Source organism: Mesocricetus auratus, unplaced genomic scaffold, assembly GCF_017639785.1.
Source record: "Mesocricetus auratus isolate SY011 unplaced genomic scaffold, BCM_Maur_2.0 Super-Scaffold_100676, whole genome shotgun sequence".
Classification (NCBI taxonomy): domain Eukaryota; kingdom Metazoa; phylum Chordata; class Mammalia; order Rodentia; family Cricetidae; genus Mesocricetus; species Mesocricetus auratus.
In genome coordinates, this window is record NW_024429266.1 from 990,950 (window position 1) to 1,012,255 (window position 21,306).

At 42.4% G+C, this 21,306-nt stretch overlaps 1 long non-coding RNA gene across 3 annotated transcripts in view; it reads right to left on the bottom strand.

The window, feature by feature from the left end:
* Positions 1-4,467: 4,467 nt before the first annotated feature.
* The window catches only part of LOC106022219, a 374,747-nt gene continuing 357,908 nt past the window's right edge, over positions 4,468-21,306 (bottom strand). For 2 of the 3 annotated variants that reach the window (XR_005874113.1, XR_001197245.3), the window contains exon 6: positions 7,226-7,737. This is a non-coding gene — a long non-coding RNA (uncharacterized LOC106022219). Of the gene's footprint in view, positions 4,652-7,225; positions 7,738-21,306 lie in introns of those variants that run through there. The other variant, XR_005874114.1, reaches the window with a different exon arrangement.

Here is a 21,306-nt window from a genome sequence, read left to right on the forward strand (position 1 = left end):
ACTAGGCTGTTTTGAGATTTCCTCTGCCAACAGAATTAATCCAAAACTCTTCACTTTATAACCTCAGGCAAACTTTTCTGACAAGGGTAAAACGCAGTTATATTCTTCATCAAAATATCACAAGAACAATTTCTAGGCAATATACCAAAATGATTCTGCTAAATCTCTTGAGCTACCCACCCACCCAGTTCAAGTCACTCTCAGCACCACTGTCTTCCCTGCTCCTACTAGTATTGCACTGTTTAAATCCTTCAACTGCTTTCCTAACCCAAACTCACAAAGTCCAAATTCCCCCAAACAAAAGCATAATCAGGCCTTTCACAGCAACGCCCCTGTCCCTGGTACCAACTTCTATCTTTGTAGGAAGAAAACAGAATGTCGCCATTAACCATGTGACTTACTAGAGACACACAGATGAGGTAATAAAAGAGCGGTTTACCACACCACTAACCACATCCACTTTAGGCATGACTAAAGACCTATAGGGACGTAGGCAGTGAACTACGTCACTAGCCAGGCCCACTTTTGGGCATGGCTAGGGGCGTTATGGAGGAAGGTATAAAAGACTGAACAGTGGAAGTCTAGCTCTCTTTTTTCTGGCTTTCGGCTTCCAGTTCGGCGGCGGAAAACTACTCGGCTCATCCGGGTTACTTGTTTGGTCTCTTGCGAGTAATTTCTACAATAAATACTTATTTTTACTTTCAGTAAGTGTGCCGTTTATTGTTGCAGCGTCATATCTTAGTTAGGGTGTCTATTGCTGTGAAGAGACACCATGATCATGGTAACTCTTATAAAGGAAAAACATATGGGGTGGCTCACATGTTCAGAGATTTAATCCATTATCATCAGGATACAGCATGGTGATATGCAGGCCGACATGGTGCTGGAGAAGTAGCTGGGTGTCGTACATCTTAACTTGCAGGCAACAGGAAAAGAACTGAGTCACTGGGCATGGCTTGAGCATATATAAGACCTCAAAGCCCACCTCCACAGTGGCACACTTCCTCCAACAAGGCCACGCCTACTCCCACAAAGCCAAACCTCCTAATAGTGTCACTCCCTTTGGGGGGTCATTTTCTTCCAAACCACCAGAATCAGGTAATGTCTCACAAAGACTATAAAAATAAATAAAATAATGAAATATTTGGCAAATTTTATGTTAATAATTCAGTAACAAACAAAATATACAACTCTCATGTAAGTAGAAAACTGGAAAAAGAAATGAATAATTTAAGGAATTTAGAATAGTTAAGTTTGTAATAAAAATATTCACAGGGAGTAAATAAATATATTTAAAGAAGGAACCTACAAAAAATTCCTAACTAAGAAGACTGGCAGAAACAGAATACACATAAACATAAGTCTAACTTTGACAGAACTATTCTAAAGAAAGGAGCCTAGATTTCCATGTAGCTCATGGAATATTAGCAAATATTAGCAAAAAATAAGTAAAACTTTAATCTCAAGCAGGAATTATCAGTTAACATCAACAAGAAGATCAATGCAATTGACCATTTTAATAAATGAGAAATCAAAATGTGTCTCTGAGTAGACACAGAATGAAAACATTCAGTCCAGTTCAATATCCACTTATGATAACAACTTAAAACAAACTAGGGATAAGAAAGGACTTTCTCAATTCATTTAAACACATCTGGGAGATACATGCATCTAATGTCATTCTTAATGGTAAAGCATTAAACTTCTTGCTACAATCACAGAACACAGGAGAATATATCATTTGCAATATCCCAAGAAAATCATGGACTAAGGGAAAAAAAATCAAACAATCTTCACGGAAATATATAAATAAATATTCACCGTAGACCTGAAGCGGTGCTGAAAAATTTAAAAACAAATAAATTGAGAGATACACCATACTTGAGAGACTCAATTTTGTGGTCCATTTTCCCCATGTTTATCTGCAGATTTAACACAATCTGAATAAAAAACAGCAGGCTATTTTGTGGAAATTGACAAACTGTTTCCATAATTTATATGAAAAGTTAAAGTTACTTGGAAAAGTTCAAAACAATCACAAACAGTAAGACAAAAGCTGCGGGACTCAACTACCTGAGTTCCAGTAAACATGGTGAGTGGTGGTGGAGGTTAGGGACAGAAAGGCAGACACGGATGGATAGGGCAATTTCAGGTGGCCCGCAATAAACCCACACAGATAGCCAGTTTGATATCGCCCCATAAATTCAGTAGAGGAAGCAAGGACACAAACTAGGAAGTCAGAGTTAAGCTTATTGTTTATTTGTTATCACTTACAAACCACAGCTATGCTTATTAACTTTTTCACAGTAACAATATGGCAGTTACATACCTTTACTTACACAAGCCATACCCCTGCAGCAACACACTTAAAAACCTATGGACGCCTCCTGTGCCGGTGTACAGGCATGGCATTGGTAAGGAACAAAGAAAAATGATTCTTCTCTCTTTATAAAGGAAAAGAAGGCAGACCTGCCACAGGCGGCAAGGAGAGAACACGACTCTACCCAGTGCCGTTAAGGCTGAGTTGGAGACACATCATTTGGGGCAGGATCTAGGTCGTCCCCTGTGTATCTAGGCTGAGAGAGTAGCCCTCCATAGGGAATGGGCTCCCAATGTCCATTCTTGCACTATGGTTAAACTCTGGCTCCACTTCCAGAGGCCCCCTAGACTCCCCAAGCCCCCGAACTGGCACCCACCTTCAATGGGCCTCGCTCAGGTCAGCTGTTTCTGTGGGTTTCCCCAGCATGGTCTTGAAACCTTTGCTCATCACTCCTCTCTCTCTACAACTGGATTCCAGGAGTTCGGCTCAGTGCTTGGCCACACCCTCCCTGGAGGGTGGATTGGAGGGTTGGGATGGTGGTGGGCATGGGCGGAATGGAGGGAGAGGGAACTTGGATTGGTATGTAAAAACAAGATTGCTTTTTAATTTAAATAAAATTTTATTTAAAAATAAAGCAAGTCTGAGTGGTAGAAGGAGAACCACACGCCTGCCCATGACAGCCTGCCCCAGGTGGTGAGGAGAAAAAGTGTTAAGGAGAAGGCTGACGAAGAGTGAACTGCTTGCAGGTGTCGTGGAGATATCTGGGCCTGAGCTGCTGCCAAGGTCCATGTCTGGGTCTGTGGCCCTGCTGCTGCCACAGTCTGTGTTGATGTGTCTGGCTTGTGTTACCTCCAAAGGCCAAGAGGAAAGGGAGGCACGGAGTCGTCCCGCTCCTCATTGCATAGAATACTAGGGAGAGCCGGCCTCGCCCCTCACCAGCTGCAGTGCTCAGGAGAAGGGGCCCTACACCTCCCTGGGCCAGCACAATAGAGCTGAGCTGGCCCTGGAGGCGTGAGAGTGGGAGAGCTGCCCCCTTCATCTGCCTTGTGGTGGCGTGGATGAGGGAAAGATGCCCCACCCTCCCACCTCGCCACCTGTGGCAAGCAGGAGAGCTGACCCAGCCCCTCACCAGCTGCGGCAAATTGGGGCAGCCAGTGGAGCTGACCCTGTCAATAGGGGCGTGGGGGTAAGCTAGCCGTGAGCTTGTGAGTATGGGAAATCTGGCTGTGCCCCTCATCGGTCATAAAGTGGCATGGGCAAGGGAGAGATGCCCTCCCCTGCCACTCACTGCTTGTAGCAGGAGGGAGAGCTGGTCCCGAGGTCATGAGAGCAAGAGAGCTGTCCCTGTCCTTCACCAGCTGCAACACTGAGGAGAGTGGCCCCTGCATCTAGCTTGGGCACACAGTAAAGCTGGCCCTGGTGGCATAGAAAATAGGCGAGCCAGCCCTGTCCCTTGTTCCTTGCTGCATTGGGTGAACTAGCTGGGGGCAGTGCTGGAGAGCTCACCCTGGTGGTGAGGACAGGGTAGAGCTGGTCGCCCGACCAGTGCTGTAACCACCCAGGCTCAGACCCAGCATCCACCCCATCTACGTGGTCTGATGAAGCACACGAAGGGAGCTCTGAAGCCGCAGGGTCTTCATCACACAGAGCAACAACAGGATGTCCAAGTGGTGTCCCAGGGAAGGCCCAGTATTGGCAGTGTAGCCGAAACCAGATGCCTGGAACCAGACCAAATGAGTCTTTGCGATGAACACTCGCAAGTTAAGATATGTGGACTACAGGGCATACTGAACAATGACTCACTGCATCACACTGCAGCTTCTGCAATGTGATTTTTTTTCCTTTTTCTTTTCTCTTAAATTTTATTTCATTTTGTGGGGGGGACTGCAAGGGCAGAAAGCAAATATGAATGGGATCAAGATGCATCATGAGAAAGCTGCAGAGATAAATAAGCAGTTAGAAAACAAGAGTAGGTCACTTTTGGGTCTATCTTCCTCAGATTTTAGAAAAGTCACTATTGTTTTTACCCAAATAAGCAAATACTCACGACTTTAGTGTGCTTTGGTCCCAGAGAAATAGAATGGTGGGCCTACTGGGGAAAATGGCGGGAGTCAAAATGATAGTAACAAAAATTAGATTGTCACCACTTTATTCAAATTCATTTTGAGGGTAAAATGAACAGAGTCGAAACAACAGGCTCTTGAAGTGGTAAGAGGCCTAAATGGAGTCTGACGGTGACTTGATTTCAACTTGGCTTGACTGAAAAGTGCCGTGGAGAGTTTAACAGCTCACCTGGGGTCTGCCAGTGAGGCAGCTTCCAGAGGACATTAACTGAGAGGAGAGAAAGGGGGAAGAGAAGTTCGGGAGTCCAGTCATGCACTCTTAGGCTTCCTGTCTGCTGTGAGGTGAGCAGTCTCGGGCTCACAGCCATCTGTATCATCAGAGTCCCAGAAGGGCTTAGGACTGAGGCCTCCAGCTAAGCTGTTTACGTCAGATATTTTGTCATAGCTGTGACAGCATAAGACATGAAAGAAGGTGGACTTGTCCCCGGGGAGTTTGCCAGTTGACAGCACCAATTATCCATCAGCTCTGCTCACATTAAAAACATGTTCTGTGAGGGATGTAGCTCAGTGGTACTGAGCTTGCCTCGCACACACTAGGCTCTGAGTTCATTCCTCGTTGCCACCGTGTGTGTGTGTGTGTGTGTGTGTGTGTGTGTGTGTGTGTGTATGTGTGTGTGTGTGTATGTGTGTGTGTGTGTGTGTGTGAGTGTGTGGCTTTCTATATGATCTATGAATGGCAGTATAGCAATCATTCTGCGTTGCCGTGATTTGAGCATATATTTCGTTCTCAAGACACAGAGTGACTAGCTTTTTATTTCTGCCCAGAACGGATCCACAAGACTGGCTACTTAATTTGATTGGCCCAGAACAAAATCAAGATGTGGGCTCCTTGTTCAAAGAGCAAGAGTTTCTAAATCATGACAGAAAGCACCCACCCAGAGGGAGTGAGTCACTTTGAGCACCCTGAGTTGGGACTTCCGGTAACAAATGAATATTTAGGTTGGAAAGGCTTCAAAAGGGGTTTGTAATGATGGCCAAGTTGCCTGTAGCCAAGATGTATGTGACATATGCAGAAGGCCAGTGTAGAATAAAGTGAGATTTCCTAAGCAAAAATCAATCAATCAATCAATCACCCAATCAATAAATGAGAGAAGTCTGCTGCCTTTCTCACATACAACTTCCTGTTTCTTCTCTGTACTCCAACCCTTGAGCATAGATAACAAATAAAAAGACCCGCATGTTTTTGTCTAGTTTTTTAAAGGCTTAGAAATGTCTCTAAGTTCATCTTTACTCCTATATCCCTAGAAAGGTGATATTCCAGTATCCCTGCTACTTAAAGACCTAGTCGAGGTTTAACGGTTTGACCTTCATAGATGTGGATAGATGGGTAAATAGAAAGATGGATGGTGGGTAGATGGATAGATGAGTAGATGGATAGATGCATAGATGAATAGATGGGTTAGGTGGGTGCACAGACATATACTTATACAGACAGATCAATAGATATAAACAGATGGTAGATGAATATATAGATAGTTGATAAACAGATGATGATGAAGATTGATGGATAGATACAGATACATGTAGATATATATGTAGATGATAGAGATAGATAGCTAGATAAATGAATGACAGATGAGAGATAGATGATAAATGAACAGATAGAAGATAAATAAACGAACAGACAGATAAGTAGACAGACTAAACAAATGATTTGCATCCTCAATGCCACAAGAAAGATAAAAATGTTGCATACAACTGCCAAAAGAATATATAAATACCCCTATTATGTTAGTAGTGAGCCAGAAAACAGAGAACCCAACTGAAAATAGGCAGAGAACTTGAACACCACCAGTGTCGATTGATTACATGGAAATGAGCTCAAACATCTACCAGGAATATATAAGCTCAAGACAAAAAAAATTCTACCAGTGTGTTTAGAATTAAAAACTGTCATCCCAAACTGTGGGAAGTATGTGGAAGAATCCCTTCACAGAACCAACTGTAACTTGCATATTGGTTAATTTTCTTTATTCCTGATAATGCTAAAAACACATCTATGCTCTGACACAGTGACCTACTTCTAGATATAACTCAAAAGAAGTGAAGACACGTGTCCAGGAAGGCAAGTATTTTAGAGACCTGCCCAATATAGGCAGTACTAACATAGTTCACATTTGTTTGTACAATGAATACATTATTTGTCATTTTAAAAGTAATGAAGATTAGTATGTTCAGCAACCTGGCTCAAGGTCCTAATATCTTAGGTGAAAGAAGTCAGATATTAATGGATACATACTTTACTGCACCATTATGAGAAACCAAAGGACAGTGAAAACCAGTTAATGACTGATGTAAACAGGGAGGGATGGAAGGGTCAGGGATAGTAGTGTCTTTTACTTATGTAACCACCAGCTGGGGTGGGAGGGTGAGAGCCTGACTTAGCATTTGCTAGTTTTCATGCTGTGACTCACAGTCAGTGTTCTTTCTAACAAGTGTGAGTGAATGGGAAGTTAGGAATAGGTGTGCATGTCACTCTGGGGCCATGGGAGTCAGCCTACCTATGGTAGAGTTAGAATATGAGAAGGAAGCCTTTGGTGATAGAAACATGCCTCTGTTTCTTCTAATATGTGGCCATAAGTGTATGTAAAATCACTAGAGCTCATCAGGGCAAGGTGACTCCCAGCACCAGGGAGGCTGAGGCAAAAGAATCACTGTGAGTTCAAGGCAAGGTTAGACTATGGAGTAAAACCAAGTCTGGAAAAAACAAAAAGATTAAAAATTTGACATTGTGTATGCTTATTGTAAGTCATTTATAATTCAGTTCTTTGATATTGTAGGTAGCATCTGCTGAACACAAAAAAAAGGCCTGGGCCACTGACTGTTCTCATTGTGACAGTCCTGCTTCCCAGCATCCTGGCTTGACAAACGACCCAACACAGTGGGACTTGACGCAGTGGCATAATTTATTTTGCTCAGGGGAAAGTATTTATTATCATTATCAAATAAAATATCAGTTACTTGAACCAGAACTGGGTAGGAATATCTCATGTCTGCTTCACTGAGTATTAGCTGGGGTGGCTCAAAGGTGGGCACAGGGTTCTCTCTAACTCACTGGAGCATCAGACAAGGGTATGCTGGTGCTGTGGGGGGCAGAGCTTACATACGATGACTCCACATTGCCCGGGCATCTTGGAACATAATACCTGCATTCATTAGAGTGACTGCAAGAGGAAGGCAGGTAGAAGCTGTGTCTCCCTTTTCCAGAACAGCCAAGGAGTCACACATTCCTTTGTCCCCTGCAGTCTGTGGCACTTTCTTCACCTTTGCTTGTCTTCTTCACCTAAGCATGTACTTAAAAAAGAAAAACCAGAGCTTTATTGAGATACCACAAATTTGCCCCCTTAAATGAACATTTAAATGTTGTTAATATGTTCAAGCTGTTGGGCAATGTTTCCACAATCCATTGTTAACACATTTCCCAAAATTCTTTGCACTGACTATCCATTTTCTTCCTTGAGGTCTCCCAGGCTTCAAGTACTTCTTTGTGTCTCTGGAGTTTCATCTTATGGATGTTTTATAAAAATGAAATTATACAACATGTCCTCTGTGGGTGCATGTGTGTGAGATGCCCTTCACTGGGCTTAATTTTTAATAGTTTATCTAGATTATAACACATATCGACACTTCATCTTTTATTTTTAATGCCAAAGTTATTTCCTTGCATTGTGTTATGGGCTGAATACTAAATGCCTTCTATTAGGTTCATGTGCTGAAGGCTTGTGTAGTCAGACTTTTTCTGTCCTACCAGCCAGCTCCCAAATAACCACAGGGAGACTTCTTATTAATTACAAAAGCTTGGTCATAGCTTAGGCTTCTTACTAACTAGCTATTACAACTTAAATTAGCGCATATCCTTTAATCTACATTCTTTTATGTGTCACAGTTACCTTTACTCTGTATTCCTCATGCTGCTTTCTCTCCAACCGGCTGGTGTCTCCCTGCCTGCATCTCTGCCCTTCTTCCCAGAGTCCTCTGTGTCTGAAAATCCTGCCTAGGTATTGGCCATTCAGTTTTTTATTAAACCAGTCAGAATGACACATCTTCACGGTGTACGAAAAGAATATTCCAGAACAGACTTGTCTCCAGCTAGTAGTTCTAGTTATGGAGTGTGGGAACAATAGACCTTGGCTGGAAACCCACTCCTCCATCAGCCTGGGAGCAGGCAGCTGTGAGACAATGTTTACTGAAAACAATCCAGTGCCCTAAGAAATGTTTACCGGAGCCATAAGTTCCTGATAAGGGCTTGCTCACTGAAACACCCTGACTTTGATCTTCCCAATGGCTAGCCACTTCTTCCTGCCCCCTGCTGTCACCGATTCTGGTGTCAGGGACATATAACCACCAGCCAGGAGGAGGAAGAGAGATGGGTGGGAGATGTGTGCGTATATTATGGCAGAAGCTTTTCTGAAGGGAAGCATTTCTTGAGGAGTTCTCCTGAGCCTTTTTGGGAAGCATAAAGATTTTTTAACACAACCGACTGGTCTCTGTGTCATCAATCCCGACACCCTCGTCACATTCTCGGATACAGCTGTGCAGCAGGCATGGCAATGGGGGTGCTGTGGAACCTGTAGAAGAAGGAAGGAAGAGACTGAGGCATGCCTATAAAGAGTGTAGCTATTTCTCAGTCCATTCCTGTCTCTTCTTGTTTACCATGAGAAGGGCTGATCTACCCCATAATATGCTCTAGATCACATTGTCTACCCTGATGATCAGCCTCCACGCAGGAGCTTACCTATGATGCCAGCTCACCAGCAACCTGAACCCTGAGCCAAAAATAAATTCTTCCTCAAGCTGTTTCTTTTCACCATTTATCACAGAAATGAGAAGTCTGATGGAGACATCGGATCTTTAAATTGCATTTTATTATATCACTTACCAGTCAATGAACATCTGGATAATTTTAACTTTTGGTCATTATCAATAATGCCATTATAACTATTTGTGTTGAAAAATTAAAGACATTTCATTTTACATTCCAACCACAGTTCTCCCTCCCACCCCTCCTCCCACCCTCTCTCACCTCCCCTATAGCCCACACCCAGTTCATTCCTCCTCATGGGTAAGGGTTCCCATGAGGGGTCAACATAGTCTGGCACAATAGGTTGGGGCAAGGCCTGGACCCTCTCCCTTTCATTAAGACTTAGCATGGCATCTCACCCTAAGGAATGGGCTCCAACTAGCTAGCTCATGAGCCAGTTTTGTATCATGGTCCTAAGCCAGGGGCCCCTCTGATAGTTCAAGCTTCACAACTGTCTCTCACATATGGGGGACAGTCCCCTGGAGTCTCCACAGTTGTAGGTCTAGAGTTCATGAGTTTTCAGGAGCTTGGTTCATTTGCCTCTGTAGATTTCTCCATTATGATCTTGACCTCCGTTGCTCATATGTTCCCCCCTCCCTCTCTTCTCCTGGATTCCCAGAGCTTGGACTGGTTCTTGGTTGTGGATCTCTGCGTCTCTGGGGGTATTCCTCATTCTGATAACAGGGGTAGACCACTCCAGGCATCTAGGGAGTTACCCTAGCACCAGGTTTCTCCCTAAGCCCATAATGGCTCTCTCTATTAAGTTGTCTTTTCCATTGCTCATCTACTGCATCCCTCTCACTGCCTAGGCCATCTGTGTTGAAAATTTTAAAGCAGAAATGTTTTTTATTAATGTGTTGTATCAGTAACTTTTGTTGCTATAATAACTAATGGAAGGAAGAATGTATTTGAGATCAAGGTTCCAGAAAGAGTACAAAATGGAAGGGGATGCATGGCAGCAGGCAGCCTGGGCAGGAAGTTGAGCAATCGCATCTTCAACTGCATGTGAAGTGTGTATGCTCATACACACACACACACACACACACACACACACACACACACACACTCACACACTCACACAAGGGGGTGAATAAGAAATGGGACAAGGCTGTATAAACTCTCAAAGTCTGCCCTCAGTTATGTATTTCTTCTAGCAAGGCCCTGCCTCCTGAAGGTTCCATAAGTTTATGGAGGGACTTTCTCACTCACATCTCTGCATACACCCTAGAGTGGAAGATGTGCATGGATTTGTGTGCATGCGTATATGGGTACCAGAGGTCAACATCAGGTGTCTTTTATCACTCTCCATCTTGTTTTTAGAAATAGTGTCCCTCACTGAACCTGGAGTTCATTGATCCACCTAGGCTGGCTATAGGATATATTCTTGGCTCTGAGTACCCACCCTATGCTTGACTATTAGGTGGATGCTAGGGGTCTAAGTCTGGTCCTTATGTTTGCATGGCTAAATTTACCCACTGAGTCACCCAGCCATAGAGGCCATTTCCTGCTTCCTATACCTTGGACAGTTATGACTTTCCTTTTGCATTTTACTATAAACAGTTGGAATTGAAAAAACACTGGCCTTTAACACTGTGGAAATCTCCTGAGTTCCACCATTCAGTTGATTAGATAAATTTCCTATTTCCTGTGCCAAGGAAGATGGCAGCTCTACTGAATTTCCTGTCACTTCATCTCAAGGTCCCCTTTTCTAAACCCCCAATACCATTTCCCTCACTGCTAAAGCCCTAACAGTCAGTCTCTTCAGGGCTATAAAGACCCAACCTCGGTTTTTTATAGGTTCACCCACGTGTTGTCTATTCTGATTCTATATAAGGTACTTTGTAAACTACCACCAAAGATAGCTTCACCCATGTAGATTTTTGTAATGAAAGCTTTGGACTTTAGATACCCAAATTCTTTCTACTTACTATGGCTACATAACAAGTCACTCTGAATCCTTGTTGCTTAGAAAGTTACTATCTTTGCACTGCTCATGAGTCTGCTAATTACACAAAGCTCAACAGGGACAACTCATCCTCACATCATAGCAGCCTTGGGTCTCCTGTGTTTGGACTGATGTTGACCCTCAGGTGAAGGCTTCACAGGCTTCTCAACCAGAACATACCAAACACCTTTTCACATGGCCTAGTCATACCACAATTCTTGGCAACTAGGCTCCAAGAATTACATCATGAGAAGGGATGAGCTAGACTTAGGGAGATTATGTGGGCTGTTCTAGAATGCCTTCAGAAGTCACCAGTGTCAGCCCTACCATATTTTCTATGTTGACATGGTCACAAATCTGCCCACTCTAAGAGAAAGGGAATCTTATTGACTCCCTGATGGAGGCTGGAAGTCTCTGGATGACCAGAGTGCATGGATATGTAGTATTATATGTTCATTATAACTTGCCATAGGAATCAGGAGGATGCCCTTATATAAATGGTGCATTGATGGTACCCTTCAAGCACAGGGAGCATAGCCTTTGGTAAGCAACATAAATGTATGTTCATGATATCTATTTCACATAACGTATAGACCACATGCTAACCTACATGGCATATCTCAATGCTCTAGTTAGATTAGGCTGAAATCATCTTGCCAGGATTTTAAAGATTTTTATAGGATCTGTGTCTGGTTTCTGTTTCTATATAACTTCTGCGGACCCCCTTTAAAGACATAAGAGAGTGGACAGAGGCAAATCTTTGAAGCTGTCAGAGATACTTGAGGCTTGGTGTGTTAAGTGAGATTGCTCAAGGCACTGCTGCTCTTTGCCCACAGAAATGGCCTTTAAACACCAGTTCTTATTTGCATAGGAGATTGTATAAGTCATACCTTTCATTGCTGTGACAAAATGCATGGCAGAAACAACTTAAAATGAAGAAGGATTTATTTTAGGCTTACTGTTTCAGGGGTGTCAGTTCAGGGGTGAACAAAACATTATGGTGAAAAGGTCAGGCAGTAGAGCAGATGCTTCATTTAACTCAGGGCAGATAGGAAGCATTGGCAGAGATGGACCCAAGCAAGACATGTATCCATTAATGACCTTCTCCCATTGAAGCCTGGCTTCCTAAAAGTTCATCTACCTCCCAAAATGTACCACCAAGTGGAGATCAAGCATTCAACATATGAGGCTGTATGGAGGTATTTTACATTCAAACCATAGCAGCTTTAAATTTATCTATGGCTCTATGGGCAATGGCCAGAGGTTCTGTGCCTACATGTCTACATTTTGATTAGTCTACAGTATCAGGACCATTGACAGGACTGCATTCTGTTTCCTAAACCAAATCACAGTAGGAAGGAAATCAGCACACAGCCACTGGTCAGAATTAATCAAGGGGCACTGGCCATGCTCCAGGAAAACATGTGTTTGATGGCTGCATGCAGAGCAGAAAATAGAAATCAACCCGGCTAACATTATTCTGGATTCTGACAAGAAGAGAACAGGTAGACTTATCCAGCTTTGAAATGCCATGCAAACTTGGAGATCAGGATGACAGACAGAATCAGACAGAGAGAACTTATTATTTTTCTTCTCTGGTGCTCCCTAAAAGAGCCAACTTCCCAGCCTGTGGATCAAATCAACAAGGCTGTATGTTGTTTTCATAATTGAAGCATTATTGCTGACGCTGTTATCTCTGTAAGAAAGTGACAGTGTTGTTACACTGTGAATGTCCATCACAAAGCCTAAATGCCAGACAAAATAGAGAATAACAGATATGGAAACTACATTCAGGGAAAGCTAGACTGACCTCCAAATGACAATTTCAAAGGCAATGTCCAAAGGCTGATGTCCCAAGAGAGTGCCTTCCTTCTTGGATCAGCACAATGGCATGGATAATTAAGTGGTGCCTTAGTTATTTATGCATTGATGTGACTACAGTACCAACAGACTATATGAACCAGTAACATAGTGCTGACATTGGAGAAAGAAAAGGCTTATTTTGACTCATAGTTTTAAAATGTTCTGCCCACCAAGGTAGGCAATGCACAAGAGTGTGTGGCAGAGGCTGTTCACATAATGGTGGACCAGGAAGCAGATAGCAAGACATGAAGTAGGCTGGGATAACATATCCTCAAGAATCTACATCAGAGACTTACTTCTAGGTCTCACCTCCTAAAGGTCCCCTGGCCATCACCCCCAATAACACCGTCTACTGGAGAACAACCTATCAGAACATGTATCCGTGGGGGACATTTCAGTTTCAAGTCAAACATATGCATAGAGTAGGGCATCAAGTCATGGAACAGTGTTTCTATGGAGTCTATAGACTCCATGACTACTCAGGTACCTCCAGCTGTTAAAGGAAGAGGTTGGTTTTCATGCCCTCTGAGTCATTCCCCAGCTCCAGGGTTCCCTCAGGGCTTCTCCCACAGTAAACGCCTCTGGCTTTACCCAGATACTGTCCAAGGTTCTGAACATACTGGTTCATGCTATGTCACATCAGTTATGCAGCTTCTAACCTTAGAGATTATGATGGAACCTTTAGAAACTGACCCCTTCTCAGTCACCCATGAGAGCAGGCATGTCAATACCATCTGAAGGTTATTCACAAACACTCTTTAACGAAGGAGGGCTCAATTTCATACCACGGAATTACTGATAGACCGCTAATTAAAGAAACTGGTGACCTGAAATGTTTGGGGGCCTGACATCTGCCTGCTCTGGAGATAGAGAAACATTCTGGAAATGCAAGCAAAGTTGGTACAAGGCTCTGGAAGCCCCCTTACCATCAGGGTTTCTGTATTCTCTTATTAATTTTCTCTCCAACTTCATTGAATAGACCTTTGGAGGCTACGGTGCCTCTGTTGGTCAGTTCTGTTTTTCTCACTCTCAGTTTTGTTCCTGGCTGGCTTTCTACCTGGAACCATCATCTACTACACTTCAATATGGTAGATTCATGTGTGTGTGTGTAAAACTTTTATTACCATAGTTTGTTCTCAAAACAGAGAATTAATAGATTATATATTGATGTGTGCCTTGTGCATAAATACATTTATTTGCATAAAGATATTTATCTCATGACACTGACTAATGTCATTATGAAGGCTGAGAAGTTCCATCATCTGCCATCTGCAACCTGGAAGCCTAGGGAAGCCTGAGGTACATTCCTAAGGTCTGAGAGCTAGGCTGCTCATAACATGGGTTTGCACATGCCTGGAGAATGAAGAATAATGAGGACAGGAGAAGCTGTCACAGTAAAGGTAGTCAGCTGGGGTATTAACTCACACTGCCTCTGCATCTTCACTTCATTGAGGTGTCAGTGGACTATATGAGGCCCACAATGGGAAGGGCTGTGTGCTTTGCCCATTTGACCAATTATAACATGGATGCCTCCTGGGCAGGCCTAGCTAAAGACCAGTCAGGTTGACTGATGGACTCAACCGTTATGCTGTTAATATGCTAACTTCCCATGTTTTTTAAACGAAATCTTACATATAAAACTCCTTGGTAACAGGATATTGGAAGTGTTTCTGGGCTCTTGTTACTGCTGAGTTACTGGGCTTCACGGAGAGCTCCTGGAGTCAGAAGAATTCTGGGTGCTTTGCAGGTACAAAGGAGAGGCTCTCAGGTAGAGACTGTGACTTCCAGAACAATGTGGGCACTTAGGGATGAATGATTTGAAGCCTGCACCACACAGGAAGCTGCAGAGCAGGGACGGCCCGCAGAGCTGGCCCTTTCAGAGGAAATAATGAGCTGCACGGCTGTCATTCTGCGGGATTCAACTCTTTTTTTCCTTTTTGGAAAATGTTAGCTCACCACTGCTGCTGGAAAATTCTCAGCACTTAACCTGTCCGCTGTAAATTAAGCTGCCGTCGGATTCAGAGATGCTGCCGATGGTGAAGTCAAGAGAGCTTTAAACAGCATGAGCTTCCTGGGCTCCTAATCACGTTTCATAGAGGGAGCAGGGCTTCTAACCCAGCCCCAGAGATGTTCTTTGTGCTCTCAATTGTCCTTCTTTTGAGGAGCCGGCTAACCCATTCTGGAGCTACTGGGCCTTTGTCCATGGCTGATTTTGAACCCTCCCCCTGCACGACGCTAGGCTGTTAGTGAAGCACCAAGGCTCTCAAAACCACCGTCCTAGAAAGTCTACACTGAGAACCTACCCTAATGCATCATTTTTCAATTGGCTAACCACCTCACTTGTGCCAAATTTACAATTACATCCATGTCTGCATATGTGTAAATGAACCTTTGAGCATTGGCGAAACTTTCTGAACTGAATGAGCCTTTCAATAGGGACTCCTCAAGTATTCATTTACTGAGGGATAGCCTAAAAGCTGATTAGAAGATAGGAGGCACATTCTCCTCAGCTTCCCACAGCAATATCCAAGAACAGCCAAAAACCAAACAGAACATTAGAAGCCAATGAAGTCGTTCGGTGATGTCCTATCAAACTCAGTTTCTTGGAAGGAACTTGAACTCCAAAAGCCACTTGATGCTGGAGGCTAAGTGAGATTGGCCTACAGTCAGATAAGGAGCATATACTATACCCGAATAGTGAACCACTGGTCAGCTCACAAAGACTCTTCCTCCTTCTCCCATCAGTCATCATTCCTTTTGTAAAACTATTTAGATTCTCCAACTTCCAGTAATATATGATGGCTCTAGGTAACAGAAGAGTTCATGAGCTGTGACAGTAGAAATATATATTTTTATGTATGCAACAGTTTTAAAAATAGTCCAGTCATGTATCCTTCAGAAAGAAAAAATCATCCTGTGACTTGGTCCAGCTGAAAAACACAGGGATCACCTGCTGGTACCCAAGAAACGAATAAGACGGCAAAGGCTGTTGGTCAGAGATATTTATTAGTTCACAAGAACAAAGCTATGGTGAAATATTAGTTTGATTGTGGTAAAAGCGTGAGAACTAAAGTTAATACAATCTAGAAAATAACATACAAGAAAATGATATATTATGTTATGAAGATTGTATCATGGCAAGCTAAAAGAAGAACCATACTAATCCTTATAAATCATAGAACCATGTAATCCTCTTTACATTATCAATGTGAATTAGCTCATAAAAATTAGAATTATGAGTAAAAAAAGATAGAATTACTTTTGACAATTTAAAAATATAAAAATAGACACATTTTAGACAATCTAATTAGTGAAAGTTAGCAGACTTTACAAACCAGGCTTTAATCTGTAAAATTAGTCACTTTTAGTTAATCACTATGAAATTAATATACTCTCCCAAGTGCCCATGCAACATTCATAAAAGTTGACCATATCATACTTTAAAAAGAATTTCAACAAGTCCCAAAGACCATTATCTGACATTCTCATAGCAATTATTCTTTCTTGACAGCCTGTCACCAATTTACTCAAGTAAAACCCACCTACCGATGTCTTCTAAAACTCAATGTGCCATGTTGCCTCATCTCTACATCCACTGGAATTCTCCACATTATGATTTGAGAGGCTTTGGGAATAGGCTCGGTGTTGTTAAAACATCAGAATAATCAGTTTCCACTTAAGATTTAGAAAGGTGGAAAGGTATGGGTCTCAAATTCACAACAAATGGATAGGTAATCTAGAAAAACTATTACTTTTCTGAACCCACCAGAGAGAGACATTGAGCATCAGTCAGCTTATCTGACATCTAAGGGACACAGCTCTGGTGATGCTTGGGACAAGTCTGGCTGAAATACATAATCAGTTCTCTTCCAAGATTCTTCTCTCCAATGCAGAGTAAAGTTTAAGCTACTAGGGAGTGGCGGGTATAAGTGCTGGGTCAAGAAGTTGAAAGCAGAAAAGCTCCTGAAAGATGGAGGAAGGACAGAAGACATCATGGAACTGACCACTGAGTCTCCCTGCTCCCGCAGGAGGAAGGGAAGGACCATGGAGAAAATGTATCTTAAAGCCAGGACACTGGGCTTTGCTAGAACTGAAGTTAATCTAAATTTTTTTAATTACACTTACTTGTTTACTTGCATGTGTACTCACATAAACACATGTGCCATGACATACACATGGAGGTTAGAGAATGACTTGCCCGAATAGACTAAAGTTGATTGTCTCTTTCTTTCCACCACATGGGGTCCCAGGGATCAAACTCAGGTTGCGCTAGGCTTGGTGGAAAGTACCTTTATGTATTGGCCTCCTCATACAATTTACAGCATGAAGGGATACCACTTTGGAGTGGGAGCCTCTCTGAAGTGTAGAGTCATGGAGAAGTCTAATATCCAAAATGACAACACCTTGAGGCAGCTCCAACTTCACCCCAAGTCAGGCCCATGTTAGATGGAGGAAATGCCAGTGATTCACCATGGAATGGTATCACATGAGCTGCACTCGAAATTGGGCTCAGAAACAGAAAAATGAAATGGAAGAAATTTTCATAATGCAATAACTGAGAACTTTTAAATGGCATTAATCAAACAAGATTCGGGGATTTTTTTTTTCGCAGAACATCACCATCAAAAGTAAGCAAACAAAAACCCTGAGGTGCTTTGTGATCAAATACTGAAAATCAGAGAAAATGCTGATGGCAGATAGAAAAAAAAAGTAAGGCAGATGACAGACAGACCAAGGAAGAGGCCAGACAGCTTTTTTTCTTTCTTAATAAGAAATCACACAAATCAAGTAACACCTATGAAGGCTGAAAAACAAACATTTTTTTTAGAAATTACACAGGACTTTGTCAGGTAGAATTATCTTTACAGAGTGAAATAAAAATAAGTTTTCTGGGAAAACAAAAATCGAGAAAACAAATTACCAGTGGCGTCATACAATGAGAAATATTAAATTAATTTCTTCAGGCAGAAGAAATGCCAGACAGGAAAGTAAATCTATACAAGGAAATGAAGAATGATGGGATTATGAAAGTAACAAATTAGACATTCAAAGATGTGAAATTTATTATGTATAAATCATACCTTCATTTTTTCAAAGAAGTTGTTTGTGACTAGCGATATTAAATTTCCGTTATTGGGAATAATGGGCAGAATTGTGCATTTCCCCCAAACATGTTTGGGTCAGAACAGCCAGTGTTCTAGAACGTGGCTGCCATTAATGATAGCTTCTTTCAGAGCATTCTTATGCAGTTATTTAGCTAGTTAGCTACTTTTTATTATTAGCATGGGGGAGGGGAGGAGGGGAAAACGTGTCTGTCTGGTAGTGTACAGAGGGGAGAGAATTTGCTGAAGACTCTTTCTACCATGGGTTTCCGGAACCAGGCTTCAGTCATCAGGCTTGCACAGTGCTTTTACTTCCTGAACCATCTCTCAGACCTAGAGATGGCATCTCTTAAAAGGAGACTATTAAATTGGTCCTGATCCAACATGACTGGTGTTCTTGTGGCTTCCAGACATGAAGACACAGGTCAAGGAAAAGAGGGACCAAAAGCCACAAGAAAAAAAAATAACTAGGCTTTGTGTAGGCAAGCATGGAGTTCCTGGTCGACACCAACACTGAGCTGACTTGACTATAGATCTCTTGCTTCTGGAAACGGGAGAAGAAGAAACTTTGGCTTTTAAGCTATCCAATCTGGTACTGTCCTCTGATGAGCTAGTGCCCTTGACTAACATGGCAGAAGCCACTTTTCTATGTGTGAAGAATCACACGGAAAGAATCCTTGGAACCATGTAAAAAATATTTTTTAATTCCGTCAGTCTTAGTGCCTTGTCTAGTTACTTTTCCCGTTGCTGTGATAAAATGCCTTAACAAAAGCAAAGTAAAAGGAGGAAAACTTATTTGGGCTCTCAGTTCTCAGTCCGTCATGGTGGTGGGGAAGTCCTGGTAACAGGAGCCTGAGGCAATCGGTCACAATGCATCATGAGATTTTAACTCAGTGAGTGATGAATGCTGGTGCTCTCCTGTTTATGCAGGCCAAGATCCCAGCCCAGGGAATGGTGCACCCATTCACACTGGTTCCCAGGACCCTTTGATAAATTTCTGGTTTTCCTTGACTCTAACTCTTAGCACATTATGTTTCAGGCTTGCATGCTCCATGTTCTGTCTATGATATAAACTATTCCTCCAGCAACCACTACTTTTATTTATTGGAGGGTAATATAAATCAAGATTTGATGTCATTTCCTATAGTCATGAGGTGTCCATGGGCAGATGGTGTTGAATACAGCTCTGATAGGGGTTGTCCTTCTGTATATATATTTCTCTTATTGTCTGATGAATAAAACACTGTTGGCCAATAAGGCTGGAAGATAAGTGGGACTAGGAGAAGAGGAGAATTCTGGGAAAGTAGGCAGAGGGAGTTGACATGTAGCTGCCAAAGGAGTTAGAGGTCCAGACCTTTCTCCAGTAAGATAAGACCACGTGGACATACTTACATTAATAGAAACGGGTTAATAATTAAGACAGAGCTAGCCAATAAGAAGTTCTAGCCACCGACCCACAGTTTTATAATTAATATAAGTCTCTGTGTGCTTATTTGGGGTTGAGGCAGCTGCAGGAACAGGCTGGTGGAACAGAAAATCCAGCAACACAGCTCTGTAAGTTCACTCGAGCTACCAAGCCACATATGTATCACCACTCTGAGTTTTATGCTATGTTACCCTCCGTAAACCCTGAATGACCAGTCTCCCAGCTCTCCCTGTCATCCTCATATCTTCTATATTCTATCTAACGTGCATAGTGCTGATCAACTGTACCTCCTAGGTCCTCACCTTCTCCTTGATCTTCGTCTTGGAAAATAGATAGTGGCTTCTTTTAAGGGCCATTTCTGCCTCTCACTCCCTTGTATCCTGCATCTGAAAAGTTGATTGCTATGCTTCATGATCTCTAGACATTGGAATAGATGGTACCTTGTCCTCTTGCCTCCTGTGAATGTCTCACATTCCCACTCATCGCTGTCCTCCCTGGAAGATCATTCTCTGTCCCTTGAGTTTGGTTCACTGTTTATGTTTCTTGTCCTGTTTTCTGCTACCATTGCTAGAGATGGTTTTATTTATTTCCTAACCTCTGACAGCAACATCTTTTTCATTCTCTCTTTCTAGCTTACACTTAAACATTTACTTCAATTTTCATTCCTGAAGCCAGATCCTACCACACATTGAACATAGGAAACAAAACTTCTATGCAACTTCCCTTGCCAATATCTCCACCAACATTTCACTATCAAACTTTTTGTTTCTTTATGAGGTTACCTGCCTGTCATGTTTCATCATGATGAAAAGCTTACTAACAACCTGGCATTTATCTTATGCTGCTACTTGCTATGGTTTTAGTCTACCCTTTATCAGGAAACATTTGTTAAATGGGTTCACTTGCTCTAGAGAGGAAGAAGATGAGATGCTTTACAAGACATGTATACATGTCTTCTTTCTCTTTCTTATTTATTCTCATTGAGATTAGGAAAGAATGAGGAAGCATTCAACTTTCATGATTTTAAAATACCATAGAGCAATAGGAAGAATGCAACATCAGTATAGCAGAACTCCCAAAAAGCTCATAGAGGAAAGGACTCAGAGTAGATCCCAAGCTAGAAATTTTAACACCAGAGTTGATTCCAACTTAACTAATTGTGATTTTTGGCAAATTATTGCACACCTCTAAGCCCTGTGTTCTTACCTAGAGAAGCAGGAAAGGAATGGTTTTGTTGGGTTTTCTATAACCTGTGGATGGGAGGAGAGGGATCTGCTTCATGGGCTACATTGTGACAGAGACCAAATTAGTATTTCACAAATTTTTGAAAAGCAATTAGAAATTATTCATATTGGAGTTACCTGAGTTTGCTGGTGCTATTGGGTTAGTTATTTAAGTAGAAGGTTGATGATACCTGGTCAATGTGTAAACCTCTAGCCTCAAGGGCATGGGTTCAGCTCCTCTGTTTCTTGTGATATCAAGACTGCTGGAGGTAAGAGATGCAGGCTCAAAGGAGACCCTGCCTCATCTGTGTCCCTGTTCTCACCTTTCAGTTCACACCATCTGCAGGCGTGTGCCTTCTCTGGGGCACAGTGGGAGAACACAGACTATAAATCAACCTAGAGTGGGCTAATTTTCTCTTTGGTTATTGTGGTGGTTTGAATAGGAAATGTCCCACATAGTCTCCGGTATTCGAACACTGGCACTATTTGGGGGAAGTTCAACA